The 25,774-nt window shown below is 38.9% G+C and overlaps 1 protein-coding gene across 2 annotated transcripts in view; it reads left to right on the top strand.

Annotated features, from left to right (window-relative positions):
* The first annotated feature begins 274 nt into the window (after positions 1-274).
* The window catches only part of ches1 (checkpoint suppressor 1), a 209,614-nt gene continuing 184,114 nt past the window's right edge, over positions 275-25,774 (top strand). The window contains exon 1 of one of the 2 annotated variants that reach the window (XM_057823681.1): positions 275-408. The gene's annotated coding sequence lies outside the window, so the exon portion shown is untranslated. Of the gene's footprint in view, positions 409-3,453; positions 3,885-25,774 lie in introns of those variants that run through there. The other variant, XM_057823680.1, reaches the window with a different exon arrangement.

Below are 25,774 nucleotides of genomic sequence, written 5' to 3'. Positions count from 1 at the left end.
AATGATGGCGTCAATCCTCCCAGTCAAAATAAATTGGACGTTTAATATAATCAGTTCTTACCAGTTTAAATAAATTGGACATTGTAAATTTGTGGTCTCCAAACCAGTCCTCAAAGGCCCACTGTGGGTCGTGGTTTTTGTTCCTGCCGATCCAGCACAGATTGCTGAACCAATGAGGTTTCTGCTAAAACAAGCAGCACATGACTGCAATCAACTGATTGCACTTGTAAAACACCAGATTGGTGAAAAAGTGTAGTCATCTTGTTTGGTTGGAATTAAATCCTGCACCCACAGTGGGACTTTGAGGACCGGTGTTCGGCGATTCTTTGCTAGGCGGCTAAACGTCTTACACAATGCTCAGCGAGCTTGCGCAAACATCTGCACGCATGTGCACATCGGTTAAAAGCGGTGAGTGCTCACTATTTTTGTTTTTATTGAGTTTTTTTATTACCATTTATATTGCCTCAAAAATACTTTTTGCATGTATTACTCCCTCATACTTTCAACCATTGTGTTTTTTTGTGTTAGCTTTAAAGCAGTTGACCACATTAGTCATGTAGCGTATTTAAACCACCCTCATTTGGTATAACTACATTCACCCTCATTTGGTATAACTACATTTAAGTATTTTCTTGAGGCATTTTTTTAGTACGTTCTGCCTGTATGCATCTAAACAAAACAAGTTGAGAGTGCACGGAAGTACTTTGGGTGTCAAATTTGCCTCATGTAGGACCTTTCGCCAATGTAGACATTTTGGCAGAGCACAGTTGGAGAGACCCCTGTTGTAAATGACAATCAGTGAGTTAGTATTAATACAATGAATTAATAAATGATAATAATAAACTTTAGAGTGTTATTGGGTGCCATTGCCGATAGCAAGTCCTTACGGGGCTATTATTGTTTTTTGTTTTTTTTTTAATTACAGAAAAAATAGTCAATTACTCTATAAAGGGTCAGGAAGGTTAGGTTGGAAATTTTTACATTTCACCTAGAGTGGTGTTTAATGGCGTACCGCAAGCAATACGACACTTTTGCTCATTAATATTCATGATGTTAGCAATTGTTGCTAGGCGGGTCAACCTCGCATTTGTCCCCAATAGTAAATCTAAAGCTAAACCTACCAATTCTGTCCAAAAATGATGTCCCTGGTGCCAGATTCACTGGTAAAGATGTGGAAGAACATACAAATGTTTAAAAAGATGGCTTGAGTGTCGAGGGCTGAAAAAAACGAACACTTTAAATTTTTTCATTAATGACATATCTTAATTCTATAATTTATTTCCACTTCTCCCTTACTAAAGTTGCTTTTTTACAACAAAAAGGTAACAGTGGCAGTCAGATACCATTTTAATTTTTTCAGGTCATTCATTGTCAGACAGAAGCACACCACGCTAAAAAATAAGTAAAAATATCAAAATGGCTTACCTCTTCGCCCTCTATAGGACCATGGCGCCCAACAAAATGTTTACTGCATATGAAATGTGAATGGCTTCACCTTACTGGCGTCAAACTGGTCTTTTGGACGTCCATGCAACTTGATCCATTCTTCACATATTTTCCTCCGAGTTTTTGGTTTCGGGAAACAAGTTTCATAGCAGCAGTGTTTGATTGGCATGTTCTTTTTTGAAAGATTACCGGAGAAAACAAGCAGAAATAACATGGGTTGTATGCGAGGGCGTGTCTATAATGTCCCACTTCCACGTTACGATGGCGACGTCACGGTCTAAAATAGCATTCGTGCGGTACGCTATTAAGGAGGATGAGATGTTTCATGTTTTTGATCACATTTCCTTCCATCCACTTTTTTTTTTTTAAATTAATTAATTAATTAATTTATTTATTTAAAACCTGTCCTGTTCAGCTGTTTGACACAGAGAATGGAAGTCTAAGTGTCCGGTTGGTCTGAATAGTTTTAATTTTTCACATTGAGAATATGACTTACTCCCATTGTGATCATTCAACATATCTCGTTTATTATGACAAAACAGAGAACCGAAAGTGGTTATGGGGGGACAGAAGAAAAGAAAAAAAAAGAAACGAAACACAAACAACAACAAAAAATACATTGATCGCCTACACTAACTATTAATATGTTGGTGCTATCGTCAACTAGATGTATTTCCGGTTGACACCATGTGGGGGGCCTGTTGACCCGGTCAAGAAGGGGAGGGGGGTGGGGAAGTCGATAAGCTAGGTGATTGGGAGGGGTGGGGCGGCGTAGGGTCGGTTGCCAACGGGCTTACACTCACAAAGGATTCACATGATTACTGGGTTCTAGATGACAGAGCTGATTTGTGTACACCAGGGGTGGCCAAGCCTGGTCCTCAAGAGCTGCAAGCTGGCCTGTTTTCCATGTCTCCCTCCTCCAACACACCTCCCACACACATTATCAGGATTGTTATCATGCAACTGCAGAGCTTGCTGATGGTCTGATCATTTGATTCAGGTGTGTTAAAGGAGGGAGACATGGAAACAAGCTGGATTGCGGCTCTTGAGGACCAGGGTTGGCCACCCCTGGTGTACGCAGATCAGGTCTGTCATCTAGAACAGGGGTCCCCAACGACTGAGCCGCGGACCGGTACCGCGCAGAAATAATAAATAATTTATTAACGACTGCATTCTGGCCGATTGACTTTCGCCTGTGCCGCTTAACACACCGTCCAAAGTACACACTACAAACTTTCTTTAAAGAAAGGAATATTAACTTTCGTTTGCCATGTTCGCTGCACACAACAACTGCACGCAGCTCTCTCACTTAACAACTTCGCCGTGTCGTTAAGCATTAATTTACGCCATTTTCGTGCTGCACATGTATGTTTATGATGTATAGTTTTTTTTTAGCACTGTTGGATAACATTAAGAGTCCAACTGAATATAAAAGAGGGCTTTTTTTCCACCGCCACAAAAGCTTTGGAAGCAAAATTTTATAAGGGTGGAAAATTTGACAGAACACCAGTCTGTGAAAAAAAGACCCAAATCACACCGGTCCGTGGTGCAAAAAAGGTTGGGGACCCCTGATCTAGAACACTGTAATCGTGTGAATTCTTTGTGAGTGTAAGCCCGTTGGCAACCAACCCTAAGCCGCCCCACCACCAGTCCAGGCACCGGGACCCCCCATCCGAGCGCGCCCAATCACATCCAGCCACACGCGAGCCCCGCCAAGCACGCGACAGCCACGCAGACACGAGGAGACACCGCACAGGCGCTAACCCAGGGCCACGACCCCCACCCGGCCAGCCCGGGGAGGGAGGGTTTTTATTTTTTATTCATTTTTTTCCTCAAACGTTTTCCAAACTTTTTCAATCTACATGTGTCAACTATAGACGATCTCGGATATCATAACGTGCACAATGGCATTCTTTTAGTGAACTTTACTAGCTTTAGGACCCGGAGCTGACTTTCACGGGAAATCTGCTGCTGTTGGCGGGGCAAGGCAGAGCAGAGGAAAACCAACACACACAACCACGCGCACACACACACGCGCACAAACACTCACTGACTCGGCAGTAGAGAGTGCAGAGTGGGATAAGCGAGCGAGAGAGAGGGAGAGAGAGAGGGAGCGAGAGAAAGAGAGCGAGAGAGAGCCAGCGAGAGAGAGTATCGGAACGTAGCGACTTGTGCGTGCGTGTGCGTGCGTGTGTGAGTGTGTGTGCGTGTAGGTGCGCACACGCTCGCTAGGCGGTAGAAACGACTGACGGGGCGGACATGGAGGGACTCGGGAAAAACGCTGGGAAGTGACCGAGCACCGACTCGAAGAGGGGGACTGAGAAAGCGAGGACGGACGGATATACGCGAGGAAGGAAGGAAGGAAGCTGGCGAGAAAAGTCTGACAGAGGAGAGAAAGAGTGAAAAGCAACTCGTCTGGAACGCAGCAGGATTCTAAGGTGACTTATATGGCTTTTTGGTTTTTGCGTGAGTGTACGTGTGGCGTTGACACGCGCCGCAAGCCTCTGGTTGCACGGTAACAGTGGAGGTGTGTAAGTGGGGGGCACTTTAAAGTGTGTGTGAAGCATGTCTTATGGTTGTTATTTCCATCAAGCTATAAAAATGGGAGCTAAAGTGTCAAGAGAGCTGACCAGTGTAAACTGGAGTGAAGGGGTCCAGAGGAGCGGATACTTCTACTACGACAAACTACAAACACACTTCCCTGGTGGGAAGCGACGACTCAAGTGTAATGCACTCCCTTCAAAGAATCTCGAGATCATTTAACCACTCCACCAACACTTAACGCTCACTCGTGTTTCTTGTGTCTGGTGTAAGGTCACTTAACCACCTCTTGTGAGAAGGTTCTTTTCTCCGGAAACTCGATAGACAGCGAACGCAGCTTCTTCATAAGTTGAGGGAGCATCTCTTTTATTTTTTTTGTGCGTGTGCCTGCGTGGGTGTGTTTGTGTGTCTCAGACAGCAAACAGGTTGAGGGAGGCAGATCTGATCAAACGCACAGCAACAGAGGAGCAAGCGTGGCACAGGCTGAGCAGCAGCAGCACATTGGATTACACACACACGAATACACACACGCACATTCTGTGAAGCTCTTTGGGCAGCAGAACAGCTGGGAGAAATGTGTGTGTGTGTTTCACTAGATGAATGCCCCCTGCCCCTGCACGTGCAGGACTGTTTGCTTTTGTATCTTTTGCTCCTGTTCATCTGTGTGTACATCTTCTGTCGTCTTTTGAGAAAGGCAGTGTGTTTCCCACTGCGGTCTCTCCCCCGGTGTGGAGAAAAGACTGAAGGAGGGGTTTACATAAAAAAAAAAAAAAAAAAAAAAAAAAAAAAAAAAGTAATCAGATGACCAAAGAATAAGGCAGCTGAGAAGAGTAATCCTGTGGCGAGAGATGAAAACAGAGGGGATGGTAGAGATTTCAGGACAGAAGGAGGAGGAGAAATGCAAGCGGAGATGGAGTGAAGGAGACAGGGCCTGACGTGCTCCCTCCAGGAGTGCTCAGAGTGCCGCTCATTCATAATTCACCTCCATGGCAAGCGTTCATTCACATATTGACCCCCCCATGGCTGCGCTCAATGGAGCTCTCAACCCCTCCACCTCTTGGTGTCTCTCAATGGACACCCCTGTGGTGCGGCGTTCAGTTGGCACCGAGCCCTTATATCGCCTCTTTTACAGGTTTTCTGAAAGGCTGGAGTGTTTTTTATTTTTTATTTTTAAGGATTCCTCAGACGGCAGCACTTTTTCAGCCAGAATCTCTGATGTGAGATTAAGTTGTGTAAATTGAATATTGAATTCAGACTCCACCCTAGACACAGATAATTGGTATGGATGGCTCAGAGGGTTAGTGCTCCCACTACAAGTGTTGTTTGTCGGATTCCCCCAACACAGCTAAAGCAGCCTATTATGGATCTATAATTCATGTGTGAATGAATTGAATAGTCTGTGTTTGGATAAAAGCATCAGACGGCTTTCTTGGATGCCAGGGCATGATTTATTCAATATAAATACTCAAAATGGCTGTTTTGATGTTTCTGATTGTATCATTTGTGACTGGAACTACTCTGTTTATGCCCCACTGCTGTGGTCTGGTCAGTTGTGATCAGTGAACCATGAATCCCTTTTTGAAATGAAATTGAAAAATAATAATAACTGCTGAGGCATTGTGCATTGAATATTTTAGATTTTAGTTCTAATACATCAGTGATACTTAATAAGAGTTATACTTTGTATACTGTACTTAATACTTTGTAGATAATTTAGCATGTTTATAGATTTGTATTTTAAGAATAATGATAACGATGATATATAGTAGCTGTGTGAAGTTCAGTCAGATGTAGGCAAACCTAATCACGTGGGCTTTGAGTTTATATTTAAATGAGCTTACTTTTGTCAGGGAACTATCATCCAAAATTGTTTTATCCATAGCGATTTAAAATCAAATCTGTTTCCCATGAGAACTTTATCCATTAATCAACAAGTACATTGTATGAAGCCACTTTTTTCCCTTTTTTTGCAGTATGATGCCTGCTTGACTCAATACAGCTCGTCACAATTGACACTTTTCTATTGCCAAAACTGTGGACTTTCAGTCATAAGCATGCTGGGTTGATATCACACAGTGTGAAGTAACTCACACGCAACTGGTCACTCAATGGTTTAGCAGACCTGCCGGTGCATTTCATGGGTAAAAGGGCTTTCACTTGTATGGTGCTTATCCACCTGCAAGGCACTCAAAGCGCTTTGACACTGTAACCTCATTCAATCCTGATGACCTACTGTAGGGCAATATCGGTTTCAGGATCTTGCTCTTAAGTTTGGTCACCAGGGTAGGGGATGATACCTACAACCTTTTGTGTTGGGTGACGTAAATGTACATTATCGTTCCGCCAAAAAGTTAACAGCCTGAACAGCTTTTGGGTCATAATTTAAAAAAGAACTATGGTCCAGGAGTATTTTTGTGGAAAACTAGTACGTAGAAGTGTTTGTCAAGCACTGCACAGTAAATATAGATGTAAATAAATTGACTGAGAAGGGGGTGTCAATTTCTGACTCACTCATTTTTGCTGCGGGTCACATTTTAGTTTAAGTAGTTTAGCATAAGTCACACTTGAGTACAAGTCACACTAGTCAAAAAATGCACAATGAAAAGGAAAGAGCCCTGTATAAATCGCACCAGAATATAAATCACATTTGGGGGAAAAGTTGAATTTTCATTTAAAACCAAGAACAAACATCGCAGTAGGGCTGCAGCTACCGATGATTTTAGTAATCGATTAATCTATCACCCAGTTCGTTGGAATAATCGAGTAATTAGGGACATTTAATTCGTTGCAGAGTCAATTTTAGGAGATGTAAAGCAAAGGCTTGCTAAGAGTGCACTTTCAAAAGAGCATTAAATGTGAAGACATAATATAAATCACGAGTGATTCTTCAAAATATGCAGAATTGCACTTTCATTTAAAAATGAATGAAAATACCTAAGTTTAGCCTCAATCGATATAAAAAAAAAATAATAATAATAAAGGGTTAGGTAGACCAAAGTATGGCTGCAGCTATCGATTATTTAGGTAATCTATCAATTAGTTCTAACATTTAATGCGTTGCAGAATAAATTTTAGGATATGTAAAACAAAAGTGTTTATGCCTGCAATAATATTTATTTTGGCCTGTCAAGATTACACTTTCAAAAGAGCATTAAATGTGAATACAAAATAAAATTCCTGAGTGTTTCTTCAAACTATGCAGAATTGCGCTATCATTTCACAAGCGCAATAAATGCATTTAAAAATAAATGACAATACTTGGGCTTAGCCTCATAGGATATTAAAAAAAATAATAAATGAGGATCTTAGTACAATAAAAGAACAATTGACTAACTTGCACAGCAAAAGTGCGCTAGGTTAAATGCGATGAACTGTTAAGTTTTTTTTTTTTTTTTTTTTTAACAATGCTCTTAGAAAATTGTTCAAACACATATTCCCACCAAAAACCGATACAAAGTACGTGTAAACTAAATTATTAATGCATAAAAAACACATTAGCTCAAACAAGAACTTGCCTTATGTTGGTCTTAACAGGGAGCAGCTGGATTCAGCCATGTTAAATGAGTTATGTCATATTCACTGTTGCCACTAGAGGACAGTGTGTCCACCCAAAATAAAACAATGCAAACACGTTAGAAAAAAAAAACATTACAATGCCCCTCTAACTAAACTAATTCTCAAGGCAGTGACATTTCATTCGAAGCTTTTTTCTAAAATAATTACTCGAGTTAATTGAGTAATCGTTGCAGCGCTACATCATAGTAAAAATTAAATGGAGAACAATGGGCTAAAAATGTGTCTGCTAGTGTAACACATGAACAGTTATTCCGATAATGTAACTATAGCCTAAACAACAAAGTAACTTATTTACCAAAATCTCCATTTTACTCCATATCTCTACCAAATCATTAGTCTTTGTCCTCAATATATCTCAAGGTGTATAATGTTGTTTTCAAATTCCCCAGATTAGACAATAAAAGCTATAGTCTATGTCATAGTTTTATTTTTCCTGTTGTTGGAGTCTTCAGGTTGTGTGGAGTTGTTAAGATGAGCGAGTGCAACAGGATCAAAGTGTTCGCAGATATTGTAAACTAGCGACCGTGTGTGTGACCTTACTTGTGTTGGATGCACAGTTTGATGGTGAATGTAAACAAACAATTGCAGTTTTAAAAACAGCCGAGAGGTCGCCCGCTGGCAAGTAGCCTGACTGTCAGCATAATGATGAATGAAAAGAATAGTAAAATCTCATGTCCCATTCAGTCCCCCCTCACTCTACTTCTTTTCATGTCTCCTCTAGGATGCATTCTTCAATGAGGGGATGAAGGCTGGTTTGACTCTCTGTAGGCAGCATTTACATTAATACCCTTCTGTTCAGTAAATGAATGAGACTGAAGTTACTTCATTTTCTTGCTGTAACAGTAAATTAAGTGTGTTTCAGTTCTGACAAGTTAAATAAGGCATTGACTGTAATTATCAATTTATTTGATGAAAAACAAGCCCTTGTTGGAGCAAATACTTTATTGTGGAGGAAGATGAGTTGTATTTTCAGTCAAAAGTAAAATTTGAAAAATAAAAATCACACAATGAAGGCAAGGGCGTTTTTCTGAATAGCTGTCTCTAGACCAAGAAGTTTTTGTTGGTCCTTGAAGAATACATTATTGCCTTTTTTTTTTTTTAATTCATCGCCAACTATACTGAGCAGATGGCAAAGATAGTCCACCTACATCCCTTTTTTCCCCTCCTAGGCTCATGTTTGATCACTTTTTTTGGAATCATCACTGAAAATGTTAAGTAAAACTACCAAGTGGGTGGTTATGTGTCTGATGCATATGATCTTGCCGCTACAAATGAAATTTGACTGTCTTGTCTGTAGTTGCGTAGATTTTTGAAGTGCGATTTGAGAATACTCAAGTGAGTCACACACAAGTCAAGTCTGCATTTGCTATATGCTGACAACTGGTATAAGGTTCCACAGAGAAAGCACAAAAAAAAAACAGACGCAGTTCATCCAAATGCGTGTCAGGCGTTTTCCTTCAGAATTCTTGATCAGGATTGAGCCAATGGTGTTGTCAAGAGTTTGATTCCCTATGGATTAGGCACACCAAATATAGTAAAACTAATTAAAGACACTGTTCACACCCATCAGGAAAAAAAAAACAAATCATTGCATTGTACTTTTTGATGGAAATCTCAAGAGCTGCGTTATTCTTGATGGAATAATTTTCACAACTCCCAGATGTCATCAGTAGAGGCAATTATTGAGGCTCAGATGTTTGAAGAGAACAGAAAAGAGCAATAACAGTGATCATAGTGTAGTGCCTGCCAAGGTCACTTTTATATCTGTACAAACTGAAATACACATAGAACATACTGTACAATATTCATTTCTTTGACCACAGCACCTATCCATACATGATTAATTTTCCAATCATGCTTTTTACTTTAAACATTACCTATAAGCTAAACCCTTTTGACTCTAACTACCAGTAAAATGACTGTTTGTGCTCTTCACCAGAGGTTCTCATCATATTGTTTTACAAGTGTAAACCCTTGCATCGATGCCATGACCTTGGTCACTATAACAGCTGACAACTGAGTGGGCCAGCTTAACTCTATTAGGTCCTATACAGTGACCCTAGAGTACAATGAACAGCTGGTTTTAGAGATTGGAGCACTGTTACAGACTGAAAACTTGAAGGAGAGTGACTGTGTAGCCTCAAACAACATTCAGCAGAACAGTGGGTCACATTACAAACGTTAAAAAATACAAGTCAGTGATGACATGGAGTCACTCATTCATCAGCTGACAAGATGCGTTTTTCAATCATTTTAAACTTCCCTTACATTATATCCTGTTACACATTGGTATAGAATTTGTTTTTCTGTGCTGCTTTGTTGGCTTTTGCAATATGGGCTTCATTGCCAGGCAAAACTTTAGGGATTTTCATAGACTGCCAACTAGAAACCAGTGACATCTTTACTCCAGTCTTATATAATTAAGATTTACACTGCCATATTGGTATGTGGTATTTGCAATACAGCAGACTATGTCCTCACAAAAGCTTAAATCTTTATACTTGTAAAGTGGACAGGATTGTTCCGATGCATCTATCGTAATTTTCGAGGCTCGTATACTGCCCATGAATTCAACTACTTAAAAAGTTGGGTTGTTCATCTTGCAGTATGGGTCTTACATTCCTGTGTTTACAAAAATTTGGGCAACCTGTGTATAGCCAAACCTTTTCATGAAACTGTATAAACGGTGCATGATTGACTAGCTTTAAGAATACAGTAGCAGTATGTTGTCACCTGGCACAAAAAGGCACGCTAGATGACCAAATTTACGATTTTTCATTTGATTGTTTTCCACTAATTTCCTGGAAGTGTTTTTCATATAAGCATTTACTGGAAAGTACAAATAGAAGTATTACTTATAAGTGTACTGGTATCAAATTCGGACTGGATGCTAATCTTTGAGTACATTTGCGATACACTACAATGTTAAATCTTAGGCTACAAATTTGGGTTAGATCACCTGCGTACACCAGAACTCCAGAAACTTTGGACTTGTGCTGCAACGATTTATCAATTAAATCGAGTAATTCGAATAGAAAAAAGCTTTAAATCAAATTTTGCCGCTTCGAGGATTGGTTTAATTAGAAAAGGGTGGGCAAACTATTTCACAAAGGGCTGCAGTGGGTGCGGGATTTTGTTCAAACCCATTATGAGGACAGCCTTTTTCCAATCTGGTGTCTTACAAGTGCAATCAGTTGATTGCAATCAGGTGCTTCTTGTTTTCGCTGAAACCTCATTGGTTAAACTGTCTGTGCTGAATCAGTTAGAATTAAGAGCAGGACCTTCTGTGGCCCTCAAGAACTGGTTTTTCCCACCACTGAATTGGAGTGACGTTGTAATGGTTTGTTTTGAAAGTGTGTTACATTTATTTTTATTGATTTGGGTGGCTACACTGTCCTCTAGTGGCATCAGTCAGTATGCCATAACTTGTTTAACATGGCTGAATCCAGCTGCTCCCCGTTAAGACCAACACAAGTTCTGTTTTTGTTTGAGCTAAAATGTTAGTTTATGCATTTGTTATTTAGCTTAGAATTACATTTAGCAGTTTTTTTGTTTTTTTGAATAGGAGTATGTGTTTGAACGATTTGTTAAGAGCATTAAAAAAAAGTTAGCATTTAATAACATTTAAGCTGGCAGACTTTTGTTGTTCTTTTGTTGTACTCCGGTATTTTCGTTTATTTTTAAATGCAATTATTGCGCTTGTGAAATGAAAGTGCAAACACTCGCTCTTTTGAAAGTGTAATCTTAGTAGGCCAAAGTAACTATCATTGCAAGCATCAACACTATGTTTTATGTTTTATGGATTAGTTTATTCGGCAACGCATTAAATGGTCGTAATCTGATTACTCAATTATTCAAATTAACTAATTGATAGATTAATTGATTTCCTAAATAATCGATAGCTGCAGCCCTACTTTGGACTACCTGTACTTAACCCTGGGCGATAAAACGATAACAATAATATGACAATAATAATTATCGTCATGTATTTTTTGTCAACAGAAATAAACGTTCAATAAAAGTTGATATACTTAAACTGTAATTACACCAACCGAACACTGGAGAGAAGGGGGTGCTGATGTGATATGAACGCTAGCTCTGATAGGCTATTTAATACAGGATAGAATATTGTGACCTGTCACTGAGCAGCAATAAATCCTGACACAGTGGATTTATTTTTCTGGCCCGAAACCTTTAAAGCAATGGTTGTCTTGTTTATTTGTCAACATTTTCTTTTGTCTATTTTGTTGACATTGTCCAAAACCTTAAGACTTCACACACAGAAGGCTTTGATAATATTGCTGAGTGTAAATTAAAATTAGTTTGTCCATTTATGGTTATTTAATTTTGGGGATTATATGTCTACATCAGATTTTGTGCACTTTTAATTTTGTGCAATGTACCTTATATTTGTGAAATGCTGTGTAGTAGTTTGTTACCATGCATGAATCTTTATTCTGACATTAGATTGGTTAAAAGCGCATCTGATTTTGTCAACTTTCACACAGGCGCACAAATCAGACTGCAAATTGGAAAGAAAAAATAATCGTGATAATTATCAATATCGACTGATAAGAAAATTTTTATTGTGATAACATTTTTTGTCATAACGCTCAGGCTTACCTTTACCATTTTGTCAGGGTAGAATTCAAAGTGGTGCGCTTTATTATGCTCACTTAGGGTGGAGCTTGGACACATTCCTGTCTGTTAATTGGTCAACAGAAAATTGCCTGCATTCTTTGGTGTTACGAAACAATGCAATGAATTTGATTTTGATTTCTCTCATACACTCTGTTGTTGGAAAAACGAGCCTGATTGGCGTTTACACCTCAATAATGCTTGCTGGTTTAGTGGTAACCCTCTTTTTCTGGTTTTTCAAATTAAATCAATGTTTAATGTTTTATCACTGCAGTGGAAAAATAGAATGACCAAGTGATCAAGATAGTTTTAAAGAATAATGGCCCTATGTATCCCCCAGGTTCTAATAGTCTTTAATAGGCCCTCTGTTGATATGAAACAGACAGTGACGGGCCTTAGTGCCAGGCAGCTTGGGCCAAAAATTACCTCTCCACTTATACTTTCTGAGCTATTGCCGGCTGCAACCTCACATAGTGATACACACATGCATGAACACGAACCCACGCACGCACGCGCAAGCAGTAAAAGACGTCAGCTGGTATAAAAATAGAGCTCACAGAGAGAAGGGGGTTTTATGTTTACAGGAGGTGATGTCATGTTTGTTATAAATCCATAACCGACAAATTGGAGGTCAGTGGTATCAGCCTTTTCAGCTTTGGCTTATTTTAAGGTGTTTCAAAAAGAGCTACAAAGTTCAAGGAAATGTTTGTGAGTATTGTTTTCTGCGGCGGAGGCATGCACAGAATGACGCTGCTACGGTTGCCAAGCAACACAGGGACGTGGGAGGAAGGATTTCCTGTCCTTAGGAAGCTTTGTTTTATGAGTTTGTGTGCATGTGAAAATTGAGTATGCATTTTAGCATTACGCTTGATTTGCATGGATTTTACATCAGGTTCACTTTGCCTTAAGTATTAGCACAATTAACACACATTGTGTAGATGCTGGAACCACAGAAAAAATGCCCTTTCTAGTCTGTTGAGTTTTGATATGTGTTGCATAACTCTTCAAGCCGGGTCGGATGTGAACTCCCCGTCTTCAAACCCAAAAGCCGTCACTGTGACACAGCCACTGCACTCATTCCTACCCGGCTTCGTGTTAATGACGTCATGAGCACCGTGTTTTCATGTCTCCACTCACACATGAGATTGCAATTATGTGTCCGTGCCCTGCAAGCAATCACAAACACACACGTGCACATACTTACACACATGCACACTGCGTATCTGTCCCGCCGGCGCTGGACCTCGAGATTACGTAATTGACATTGAGTGAATGGAGTGACGTCAGTATGGCGCTCTCATACTTGCCTTGTCTTTTTGGCTAGTTACAGTGATGTCACGAATGGATGCAGCCATACACGGAGGGTGTCTATGTTTCGGATAGAATAATCTCATTTGAGAACAAAAATGACCTCGGGAACCTTCAGATTTTTTTCTATTTATTCATCTCCCGCTTTGGTGGAAAAGTAAGTGACACTGTTGTTATTTTTCGTCCAGGGTTTAGGGTTCTTGTGATGACGGTTGCCCTACTTGCAAACATGATCACACAAACACACATACACACACGCACACACAGTTTACAGACTCATTCAGCCCCTAGTGAGTGGCTGCTGTTTGAAAATGATACCCGTTGTCTCTCAGCTGGTAACTCCATCCCCTTATTGGCCTTCATCAGTGACCGTTTGACCTTTTGTTGGTTCTCATCCTGTGAAAACCAACAATGCAGTTGGAGAAGATGACGCGTTGACTTCACAGATATGGTACTATCCGGTTCTTATTTTAGCAAAGCAATACAACACGTCGCAGAGAAAAAGAGAGGGTATGTTGGGTAGCCTTTCACGGCGATCTACCAAAATAACTCTTAGAGCTCAATAGAGTTCTGCTGAAAGGATGTGTGGATTTGTTTGTTTATATAACCTAGTGGATAGGTTAAATGGGGACATTTAACAGATGTGGACACAAACAAGAACTTTTTGTCTTTCCTTCATTCTGTCCCACTTACGGTACCTACTCTAACCTCAAACCATAAAACCAAACCAAATAATTCCACACTTTAACAGTTGATCGAAATTCAAATTACGTGTGCCACACTGATGTACACAAAACTAAATATAGATAAAATACACATCAGAGTTCGGAGGCTTCCGTTGCCTGGCAATTCAAATCAGTTGCAATTTTTGTGGTCACAGTTACATTCTGACATGACTTTTAATTTTAAAACAGTTTATTTTATTCAACAATTTTTAAATTAAGGTCATTAGCTGATTTACAATTAATAGTACCATTGAGCTCATATGATACGCACACCCACATGCGCGCGCTGCACTCCAACCACCAGGAGTCTTAGAGCCTTAGTCAGCGTCTGTTGTGTCCATGCGTGGGCCTGTTCCCTGGCAATGTAAGGAGGAAAAAATACCTTCTCATATGATGTAAGCACACAAGTGCCTGAGAGTGTGTGTGTGCATAATTGCAAGCTTGTGTAAGTGTGTGATGGTCATTCTTAGAGATCGGATACTCTCCACTGCTAGTGCCTTCTTTCCTAAAGAAACAACAGTACCGTGCTGTTTCTTTTTAAAAATGTACCCCCACCCTTTTTTTTTTAACACTTCTGTTATGAGGTGCCCCAAGGTGATTCACTGTAGTGTAGCAGTGTTGTTTTTGGCAGTTCTTTGAAATTTCGTCTTAATATTTTGTGACGATAATACTTACTACTTTTCGTCGTATTTTAGTCATCACAAAATGTGTTTGTCTTTGTCTAGTTTTTTTTTTTTTTTTGACGAAAACCCAAGACTAATACATACATCTTTTTTTAGCGTCTACAAGGACATAGCCAACTTGGTGATCATATATACTGTTAGGTCTAAACTTAATACTTGAACTAAGAAAACAACAAAGACCTAGGAAAGGACGGAGGAAAGATCAGACTTGAGACGTAGATAAAATTAACACTGGTAGCCACCAGGGAGAAGGTTGACAGCGCAGCACGTCCACTCAAAACAAGCCCCTCTCAGCCTCCTTCCTGGGGGCCGCGTCTTTTATTGACAAGTGGGAGAGCATTCATTGCACATGCGTGAGTTTCGTTTAGCTGTTATGGTATCAATAGCCACGTTTACATGCTGACTTTTATTCATACCGATTCAAATCATTCCGAATGGAAATTTCAGATCAGCTGTTTACATGTCACTTCATCTATTCCGATCCAGCGTTTACATGTGACTGCCTTTATTCCGAAAGGACGTTTGACAACTGCCGTCTGACATGCGCAGATTAATCAAAACAAAGCGTCACGTTGCAAAACATGGAGATCGATCGTCGGAGTGCTGCTGTTTTAACTTTAAGCCACTTGTTGTGTTTGTAGGGTCGTATCCGCTTCTGCTGTTTTGCTCTTTTGCCTTGTAGTAGCCGGTTTTCCAGCGGTTTCTAATCTGGTCAACGCTCCGGTCTATTCCGGCTACGTGTAACCTCTCGTGAACTTTTTTAAATAGTTCACTGTTCCTCGTTTTACGCCCGTCTAAGCGAGCAATTATATTCAATTATTTTAAAGTTTGAATTAAATACAATCTTTCCGCCGGACTCCAATTAGGTGCGCTGTGCTTGGAAGCCATGTTGCAAGTGACGTTACTTACGTCACAAAGTGACGTCACCACGTCAGTACGGAGCATGTGCAGAAAGAACGCAACCAGACACCATTCCGCTTCCCTGTTTACATGATATAATTTTACTTCTAATCGGTTTGGGAAAAGGAATATTCCACCCCTGTGAATCGGAATGAAATTCCATTCAGTTTGGGCCTGTTCATTCCGAATGAGGTGTTTATATGGAACACATTTATTCGGTTTGAACAAGTATTCCGATTGTAATTGGAATATTTGGCGCCATGTAAACGTGGCAACTTTCTGAGAACAGAGACCAGAATGAAACATTACAACAGTGACGTTTATTGAAAACAGAAACCTTACTCTTTTCATTGTGTAAGCACTAAAGCACAAGCGAATAGACTGTTACATGAGAAAACATAATCATAACACCTAGTTTTAAACACACATAATTGGTTTAATTATTGTAAATACTGTTAGTGTGCAAAAGCATTAAAGCACATCTTACACATACTCTGTAGGAAGACAGTACATTATTTTCAATTAATTATATCCATGTGGACGCGACGAACTGTATGAGAAAAAAGTTGCCCGAGAGTTTAAGAGGACGCTCACCGCTGACGCGAATACTATGCTAACGCTACGAGTTACATTTAGTGTGTGATGATCACTCAGCACAGACCTTTATAAACCAAAACATCATTGTATACTCTCTCTGGGCAAGATCAGAAAACAAATTTGTGTGCAAGTCTTGAGAGGAGAGGACACTGGCGACTTACGGGTCGGGTGCACAGGACGTTACATGACACAACCAGACGCTGCATGCAGGCTAACTACACATAAAATGTCACACATTGTGAACATGTGACGGAAACTGTTGCGCATTTTCGTCTCCTTCTCGTCTTGTCTGAAAACTGGCAGTAATCTTGTTATGCTTTTTTATACCAAAACACGTTTTTAGCTCGTTATCATCTCGTCATCGTCATGCAAAATGTTCGTGGAGGAAATATTTTCGTTATCGTCGTCGTTGACGAAAACAACACGAGTGGAGAAAGTTTTTGTTTATTTATTTTATAAAAACACTTTTAGAATGCTTGCTCGCACATTCTACAGTGTAGCCATTTAAAATAGCTGTGTTCCTTACTCGATTTAATATCGTTATTCATGTATTTTAAGACACTGATCATATTCATTTTGTAAAAGTATCAACAGCAATGGTTTAGGTTGAACTGTGCTGATAATGACACAACATTTGTACATCTGCCTCCTTTTAGAACATGCCTACCTTGTGCAAATCTGGGCTTGGCTTGCTTCAGCAACGTACACGCTGCTTAAACATCTGTGTGGCCATGAATTTTTTTGGTTTTCTACTGTGCAATATATTCTATCACCTTATTCATCCTAGTGTGGCCTGAGGTTCTCCTTTGCGGGTGTTGCTTAAGAAAAAAATGCTGTTGCAGTTTTGAAGCAGATCTTTTTCATTGTAAGAAACGATGGCAGCGAAAATGCGATTTAATTGAAAAATTCCAGGAAATGTTGTTTATCAGCCCTGGTGAAAAAAAAGTACTTAATTGCATTTCAGGTATATTTACAATTTTAGTAGTGTATTTAAATATAGCAATTAGCGATTAAAAACTTCACTTAACCTATTCAAGATTACATAAAAATTGCTAGAATTGCTATCAGTGCACATTACACACAGCACAAAATGTCCTAATTGGGTTTGAGTGCATTTTTGCAGAGATATTACAAGTTTCCAAAAAAATGCCCTGAAGCACAAGTCTAATTAATTTCACTTCATCATTAGACTGAAACATTTCACTCAAACATATTACATTGTTAATTTTAAAATTTTAAAGGATGCTGTCAAAGAATGTAACAATGACAACTTTGAGCATACATTTTGAAATGTCAAAATTAATTGTAAAAATTAATTTCCAAAAATTACATTTTAGACATTACATGTAATTTTAATTTTAAGTGTATTTTAGAATGATATATCAAGTGTAATATAGCATAATTATTTTCAAGTATATTTTAAATGTTAGTAAAATTGTGAATATACCTAAAATACAATGAAGTTTATATTTTTATTTTTTACCAAGGTACACTCGCTTACATGCCGAAGGCCATATATTTTCGCACCCCTGCTCTACATACTACATTGTACACACTAGACCTTTAAAAGTTGAGTATAACTTAAATGTCCCTCTGCCCAAACACTCACGCGCCCAAATAAAATTGGTCCAACCGTGTTTACCATTTCTCAAAGAATAATTTGAATTACATTCAAAGATAATAAATGTATTTACATGTATTTATTTAAATTTAAATTGATTTAAAAATAAAAGCTGTAAACATTAGCTGGCTAGATGTGGCATATACAAAACAAATACAATTGAACATATACTAAAAGGGAAATTTATCGTAAATTTTAATGAGAAGGTAAGAGAACGACCCTCTCCATGCCACCTAGCTACAAAAATATCACACTTAATATTTACTCGTTCACATTTGATGCTAAGGCTAATCACTCTGCAGAAAGTTGTCATCTTAATTTTGTGCTGTGGTGACAAGTGATGCTTGATTTAATTTTTATATCTCAATTAGTGTAATACACATAATTTGTTGTCACATCAATTGGACATTGCTCTGAATTTGAATCCATTTTAGCTGCTAGTTTCAATACAATTGTAATGAAACTGATTTCACACCCAATATTTTGACGCCCATTCTTAGCATTTCCTTATGTTGCTGCCCTCAGGCTCTTTGATTGTCAACAAAATTTCTCTTCCAACATTTGAATGATACAGTCACAGACAGAAAAAAAACACATGTATTTAAAACAAAAAAAAAAGGGGGCGGGGGAAGATGCCTTATGTTTACATAAAACAGTGAATATTTAAATCAATGTAAGGAAAACGTTTCAAAAGCAGTCGTACATAATAAAACTTCCATTTGGAACTCACATTATGGTGAAGCAAAGACAAAAAGGATTATTTTAACATCCAAATAGCATTTTTCGATTCACCAGTGAATAAAAAGTCTTCATTTTTTGAGTCCATGACAAAAAAAAGTTCTTCACTATCACCCTTGTTACTCTAATAAAGTAATCACACAATTTTTAAGACCACCCGCAATAAGTTCAATAGAATGACAGAAGGACATATCAAGAAAACATATAGTCAGAAATGTTGACTACAAGGATGATACCATTCAATGAATTGTGTGACGAGTCTATTTACAGTATTTGTATACTTGTTCCACCGGTAATTAACTGTAATGAAATAAGGCAGGATTTCACAGGTAGTAATTTGTTATTCCTCACTTTCCACACCACTCGGTCAGTTTTATCCCATTTCCGTCCCCTTTTAGTATTAATTTTGTTGGCCGTGTGCATCCTCCTGCAGTTCATGAGACACCATCCTTCATACATGGCTCTCTGGAATTAGTTCCTTGCTTGCTCTTTAATATAATGGATTTCTTCCCTCTGGGACAGTACCTGATTATTTTAAACGTTCAGCTGCACCTCAAGAAACCCACTCCAATTAGAAAACTACACACCAATTTTACAAGTTACCTTTCTTTTTATAAAGTCTTGAAAGAGCACTTACTTGCAACTTTTAATCTTGTTTATGCCACAAATTTAGTCCTGAAACAGCCATCATGAGGGAACAGCATTGGTTAATGTGCACAGAAATACTATAACGCTCATGTTTTTAAAGGATACAACGGTTGGAAAGACATTTAGTTCTTAAAAGATAAATGTAAGTACGAGTTATGATAATTTGATATTAAAACCCCTCTTAATGTTTTCGTTTAATAAAATTTGTAAAACTATTTTAACTAGTAGGTCGCCATTGTTGTTGACGTCGCAGGTTGGTGACGTCACAAGGGTACACTGCTGGACTTCCGCAGTTTCTCTCTTTAACTACATAAACATGTCATTGGTTCTGCCCCTCCAATTTGAACCTGAGTGGAACATTAATGAGAAGGACAGTAAAAGCAAAAATAACAGGAAAGACGGGATAAGACAAGTAGCGTTCATGTGTCAAGTTCGGGTTCGGGTTCAAGTGAACACAGGCGTTCAGATTCATAGCCCGGACCGAGTCGTTTATTGGCATAAGCTTCGGCAACTGCTTCACAACAACATACAACATATAGTGAAAATACAACAAAAATAATTTTCATGTATCTCAAAAAACATTGTTCAGAAAAAGAAAAGTGCTTCAATCTGTATTAAAGGGTATTATAATACTAAGGGGCTGTGAGATATCAATAGAACCGTTATGTGGCAAGACAACAAATACTAATAAAGTTAACAAAAATAAATAAATCATTTATTTTGCAATTATCGAAAATAGATAAAAAATTACGAACATTTCCGAAAGTATTCCGGAAACAGCTGAATGGGGCTTTGACGTCACAGAAAGGAAACAAAAGGTCGAGGCGGGTGCCATCGTTGTATATCGGCGACAGAGTTGCGTTAGTGTTTTATCAAAAAAATCGCTAAAATGGTTCAAACCTGTCATGCTATGTGGTGTACAAATAGCCATTTGTCGCAATGTAGTACCCATAAATTCCCGAACGCGAGAAAAAGAGCTGGACTACGCAGACAATGAGTAAAGTTTGTCCGTGCTAAGAGGGTTAATTTTGCAGACCCAGGCTCCGGCACGGTTTTGTGTGGTGCGCATTTTACACCTGAAAGCTAGACGAACTATGGACAAATGAAATCAGGTTTTGCTAAGAAATTGCTGCTGAAAGCAGATGCGTTGCCCACCTACACGCACACCCACCTAAATATCCCGAGATAACAAGAAAGAGGACGATGACTGGCTCTAATGAGACCACCCCACCACCCCAGGCAAAGCAAAGGAGGGAAATGGACAGAGTGAGTACTCTTTTATAATAAAAAACATATCACGCATTGGATATAGGACTGGACACATGTATGAATTATCGCTCGTAAAATATATAAAACAAATCCTCTAATCCCATTCATATTTGTGTCTGTTGGCAGAGCGAAAACCTTTGATAGCACAATAAATTATAATTATTCTATACATTATTTTGCGGTCACGGTGTATCAGCTCCACAAAAAGAAATGCAAAACAAACCATTCGGTGTTCCCCACACAATCTGTTGCCGGTGTTTCATCGGTGTGATTGCTCCCCTCAATGATCCTTTCATTAAGCTGCATTGGCTTTCGTTTGGGCTCAAATTGATAACCCAAAACACCAAAGAAAGGTTCATAACTCTCCTCGTCACCATTAGAAGAACGTTCGTTACATCGGATTCATCGCTGCAACTAGAAACAAAATTGTCCGCCATCATCGCCGCCATTCAGTACTAAGCACTGAGCCGGTTGTTTCCTTGTTGTGACGTGATAATATGCTAGATTTCCAGGATCTCAGGCGCTGGTCATTTTAGCTTGACAATCGATCCAAATTTCTATCATTTTAACTGCTCCTCAAAGGTATATTTAAAGCCCAAAAGAACAACAATCGTGACACTTTGTGTTGTGTGCTGTTAAAATGTGTGACTCATTCAGTTCAAGATTTATATTCAGACTAGCATATACGAATGAACTTTGCTGAAAAACTGGATTTTTAATTGGCCAGAGACAAGTTAAACATATTGGATTTTTTGGTGGCATGTCTGTTGCTAAGCAACACTGTCACAATACCCCATGACCTTTCGACCTCTGTCAAGTCTGGTGTTACAGTCTGGGTCTCACATAGCCAAGTTTGTGTATGCTATCTGAGACACTGCAACTGCCGCATAGCAGTTCAGCAGCTGAGATTTCACGGTGGTTCTGTGCGCGTGTCATTGTGAAAGGTTTTCGCTGTTCATTCCACAATGTCTTTTCAATAGCATGATGGAACTGAAAAGTCAGTGAGAAAAAATTAAGCGCTCTTAAAATGCACTTGCACAAATAACAGATAACTACACTAAGCTGTCGTTTCCCTCAAGATCCATTCATTAAAAATGTGATTCGAACCTCCCTCCCAGATATTCAGTCGTCTTATTCATCTCTCTTTTGACTGCAAACCAGGCAGACAATGTTTTCTCTTTCTTCTCAGCAAGAGCGTGTGGTACATTTCCACCGCACGTTTCTATAAGAGGAATGTCCTTGGCCTGTCCGACCTGCACGCTCCCATTGAGCCCTCCGTCAAACACCTGGGGCGGGCTCTCACTTGGCGTTCAGACCAATGACGAATCCGGTGGATAATGACATCAGTTAACAGAGAGTCTTTAGGACCGGCCCCTCGAGGTGATTCGTCGCAGAGAGAGTGCTCTTGCTGTTATGATGATTAAGTGGTATATGAAGGGCTATCAGAGGAGAACCCCTTAATGAAAGTGGAGCTCAGAGAACACAAGCAGTGGCGAAGCTGTGCAGAGTCACAGAGAAGGAAAAGGGGGGCAAGAGAGGAAGTGAGAAGAGTTTGAGGTGGGAGACAAAACGGGTGAGAAGAAAAAAAAAGAGCAAAAGATGGAACACTATTCGGCAGCTCTGTCCAGACTTGCTGACTAGGGCTGTTCATGCTCTGAATGTAGCACAGGGCATGCGGTGAGCACAGGAAACCACAGTAAAAGAGGAGAAGGGGAACATGTGTCTGAATACAAACAAATATGAAAGATCCAGCTGACCTTAATGCTTTTTCATGCAAGAATACCATGCAGTGACTGAGTTTGCACTGCCTCAGAGCCAACTTCTGTCCTCAGCTAGTGTCATGCTGTTTTTTAGTGCTATCATTTATCAGTGGTCCTTTTCTGCGATATCCAAATTTAGACATCTTTTGTATTTCTGACCATATAACCAGCATTTTTTCATTTTTTTAACCAAAATCATTTCACATATTGTTCTTAAAAATCTTTATTAAACATGGACAAAGCACATAATTTCTGGGGCTATAACGATAAATTGATACGGTTCAATAAATCGATTGGTTAAGCAACAATCTAATCAAACTGTTTGAAACAAAACATCGATAAACATTGTTTGAATGGCATTTTTTAAATTTTTTTATAAAAGTGTTTCATTCGAATCTCTGAAATGTTTCAGAAACAAAATTGTAAAAATGTATACGTTGTTAAAAACGTCATAATGACTTTTATTGTTTTTTTTAGGACAGGTAAACAAAAAATTCAGAATTGCTTTGCAATTTACTGCTTTCATCAGAATTCCTCCCAAATTAAGTTAACACCATTTATAAATAAGTTTGGCTGACTTTGGCAGCTTTGGAAGTTACTAATGCAGTTTTTTAGCCGATTTGTCAATGAACCTGAGATCAGTGGGCGTGTATCAAAGCAGCAAGTAGCTAGGTACCGTATTTTCCGCACTATTAGGCGCATTGGAGTGTAAGGCGCACCTTCAATGAATTACCTTATTAATAGGTGTTTTCATATATAGGGTGCACCGCATTATAAGGTGCAGTAGTAGTAGTAGTGGTTGGGGTTGCGTTGTGCAACCACTAGATGGAGCTGCGTTAAAGGGACTGTCATGCCATGTTACTGTATATAAGGGGGCATCGGATATAAGGCGCACTGTTGGCTTTTGAGAAAATTAAAGGTTTTTAGGTGGCCTTATAGTGCAGAAAATATGGTACTTGTATCATAAGGTGACAATGTCACATTGTTGAATTTCAAATTTGAATAGAAGGTTGTCTTTAGGGTTGACAATTAACAAACAGCATAGATAAAAACTAATGAACCAGGTTGCATCCTTTTAACCCGTCTTATGTATGCAATTGTAGGAATTTCACGATAGGATGCTTTATTTATTTAATTTTTTTATTTATTATAATTTGGAGGACTTGAGCAGGCTGGAATTAAAAGCCCACGTGGCCGTTGAACAATAGTTTACCCATGTATGCTCTACACTATGAAACACATGATGAGACCAGCCAGCTAATTGAATTCGTTTGTTTTTATTTTTGGACAGTTTATATGTGTTTTTGTTTTTTGTTCTGAGAAAAAAGCTGTCCTAAAATGGCACTTAAAGTTGAGATATATTCTGAATTCACAGCTTGTGCTGGCTAGATTCCAACTCAAAATGAGGCCTGAACGATATTAGAAAAAACTATCATTGCGATTTTTGTAGGGTTTGTGATATATTGCTAATTATATTGCGATACTAAAATTAGAAGAATTATTCACCAGGTAATATGAATAGCTCTGTTTAGAATAGGCCTGAACATCATTAGACAAAATGAACATTGCAATATATATTGCCAAGGCAACCAGTGCAACCAATGCAAAACCTAACTTTTTTCTTAAGCTGCACCAACACAAAATGTAGGCACACCCATATTTTTCACAAGACAAACAGTTTGGTCACACTGCTTAGCAGGGGGGAGGGTGAGAGGCTGCGGCGCTGTACGAGCATGAAGTAGAAAAACATGAATATATATTTTTAATTAAAACCCCGATCCTTTTCACTCGATTCTGATCCTCTGAAAAATGGCGCGATGGGGGCCAATTTCCGATCACGTGACAATGCCGTTTAATCCAGGCTTGCTGTATATAGAAAGGATCCAGAATCTGCACACTTGCTGCATTTATTAAGTAAAACAAAAGTTAACATGTTAAAAGAAACAAACAAACAAAAAAAAAACAATTGCACATCCTGCGGTGTGACTAAACAATATATTGTGCCGGCCGAGTCCAAATCCTAATTGTCTTTGGTTGACAAGCGACCAGTCAAGTATATTGTCAGCCCCTTACCTAGTCAACTGGACTTGACTCCATAGGCTACTGTGCTCCGTACTGGGAGAATTTATGTCGTATAAAAATTTGATATATTACCGTATTTTCCGCACGATAAGGCACACCTAAAAGCCTTTAATTTTCTCAAAAGCCGACAGTGCGCCATATAGTCTGAAGCGCCTTATATATGGACCAATGATTGTTAATCATGGCATGAATTCCCTTTAGCCCAGCTCCATCTTGTGGATGCATGACACAACCCCAACCATTACTCCTACCACTACTACTACTACTACTACTACTACTACTACTACTACTACTGCACCTTATAATGCGGTACATATTTTTTATGAAAACAGTTTAAAATGGGCCATTCATCGAAGATGCACCTTATATTCCAATACGCCTTATAGTGAGGAAAAAACGGTTTTTGGATGTTAATAAGAATTGTTCTATTTCCTTACACTTTCTCAGCTCTAGACACCGATTACAAACTGAAGCTGTACTCAAATGTAGCTCAGTCATTTAGCAAGAAATAGCGTTCGCAGATCCAATTTGCACAACCCTCTCCAAACCTATAAACTATAATGGCATTTAGTAGATTGCAGCCGACCAAGGCTGAAGTATTCTAAATTGGATCAGCAAAAAATGTTTCATGAATTCAAACATTGTTGCAGTTATCACTGAGAAATTAAACGTCTCATCTCGCAGTTTCACAGAGGTGAAAAAAAAAATACTGATTCTGAACTAACAAAATATATAAGACGTTTCTTGACACTTGCCTGATATATTTTCTTGAAACAAGTTGAGTCTATTCCTCGAAACAAGATGATTTATCTCTTGTGAATTGTGATATGACCCGATACAAGATGTTTTCAAGACTTTTTTTGCTTAACAAGCTTGACAAGATGTATTGTTTTAACATAAGCCTTAAGTCTGACTGAAATTTTACTTGTTAATGGGTTTTGTTTTATTTTAAGTTTGATGAGATATTTTTACTAGACTACACTACACTTATTCATGGTAAGATTTTACGTTTTTGCAGTGAAAATTAGCCATGGGCATTGCTTTTGGTTATGACGCCACAACCATATTCAGGAGGTGATGAGTGAAATCGGCTAATCAACACTAGCATAGTGTCATCTTGTCATAGCAAGCAGTGAATATCCATCCTAATGAAACTGTTCTTTTGTGGCAGCATTAAATATAGTCCTATTCATCTATAAAATAAGAGTTTTTGATAAAGCCTGATGAAGCTTCTGGCAAGCT

This window comes from Corythoichthys intestinalis, chromosome 19 (assembly GCF_030265065.1).
Source record: "Corythoichthys intestinalis isolate RoL2023-P3 chromosome 19, ASM3026506v1, whole genome shotgun sequence".
NCBI classification, from domain to species: domain Eukaryota; kingdom Metazoa; phylum Chordata; class Actinopteri; order Syngnathiformes; family Syngnathidae; genus Corythoichthys; species Corythoichthys intestinalis.
This window is presented reverse-complemented; position numbering and strand designations above follow the sequence as displayed.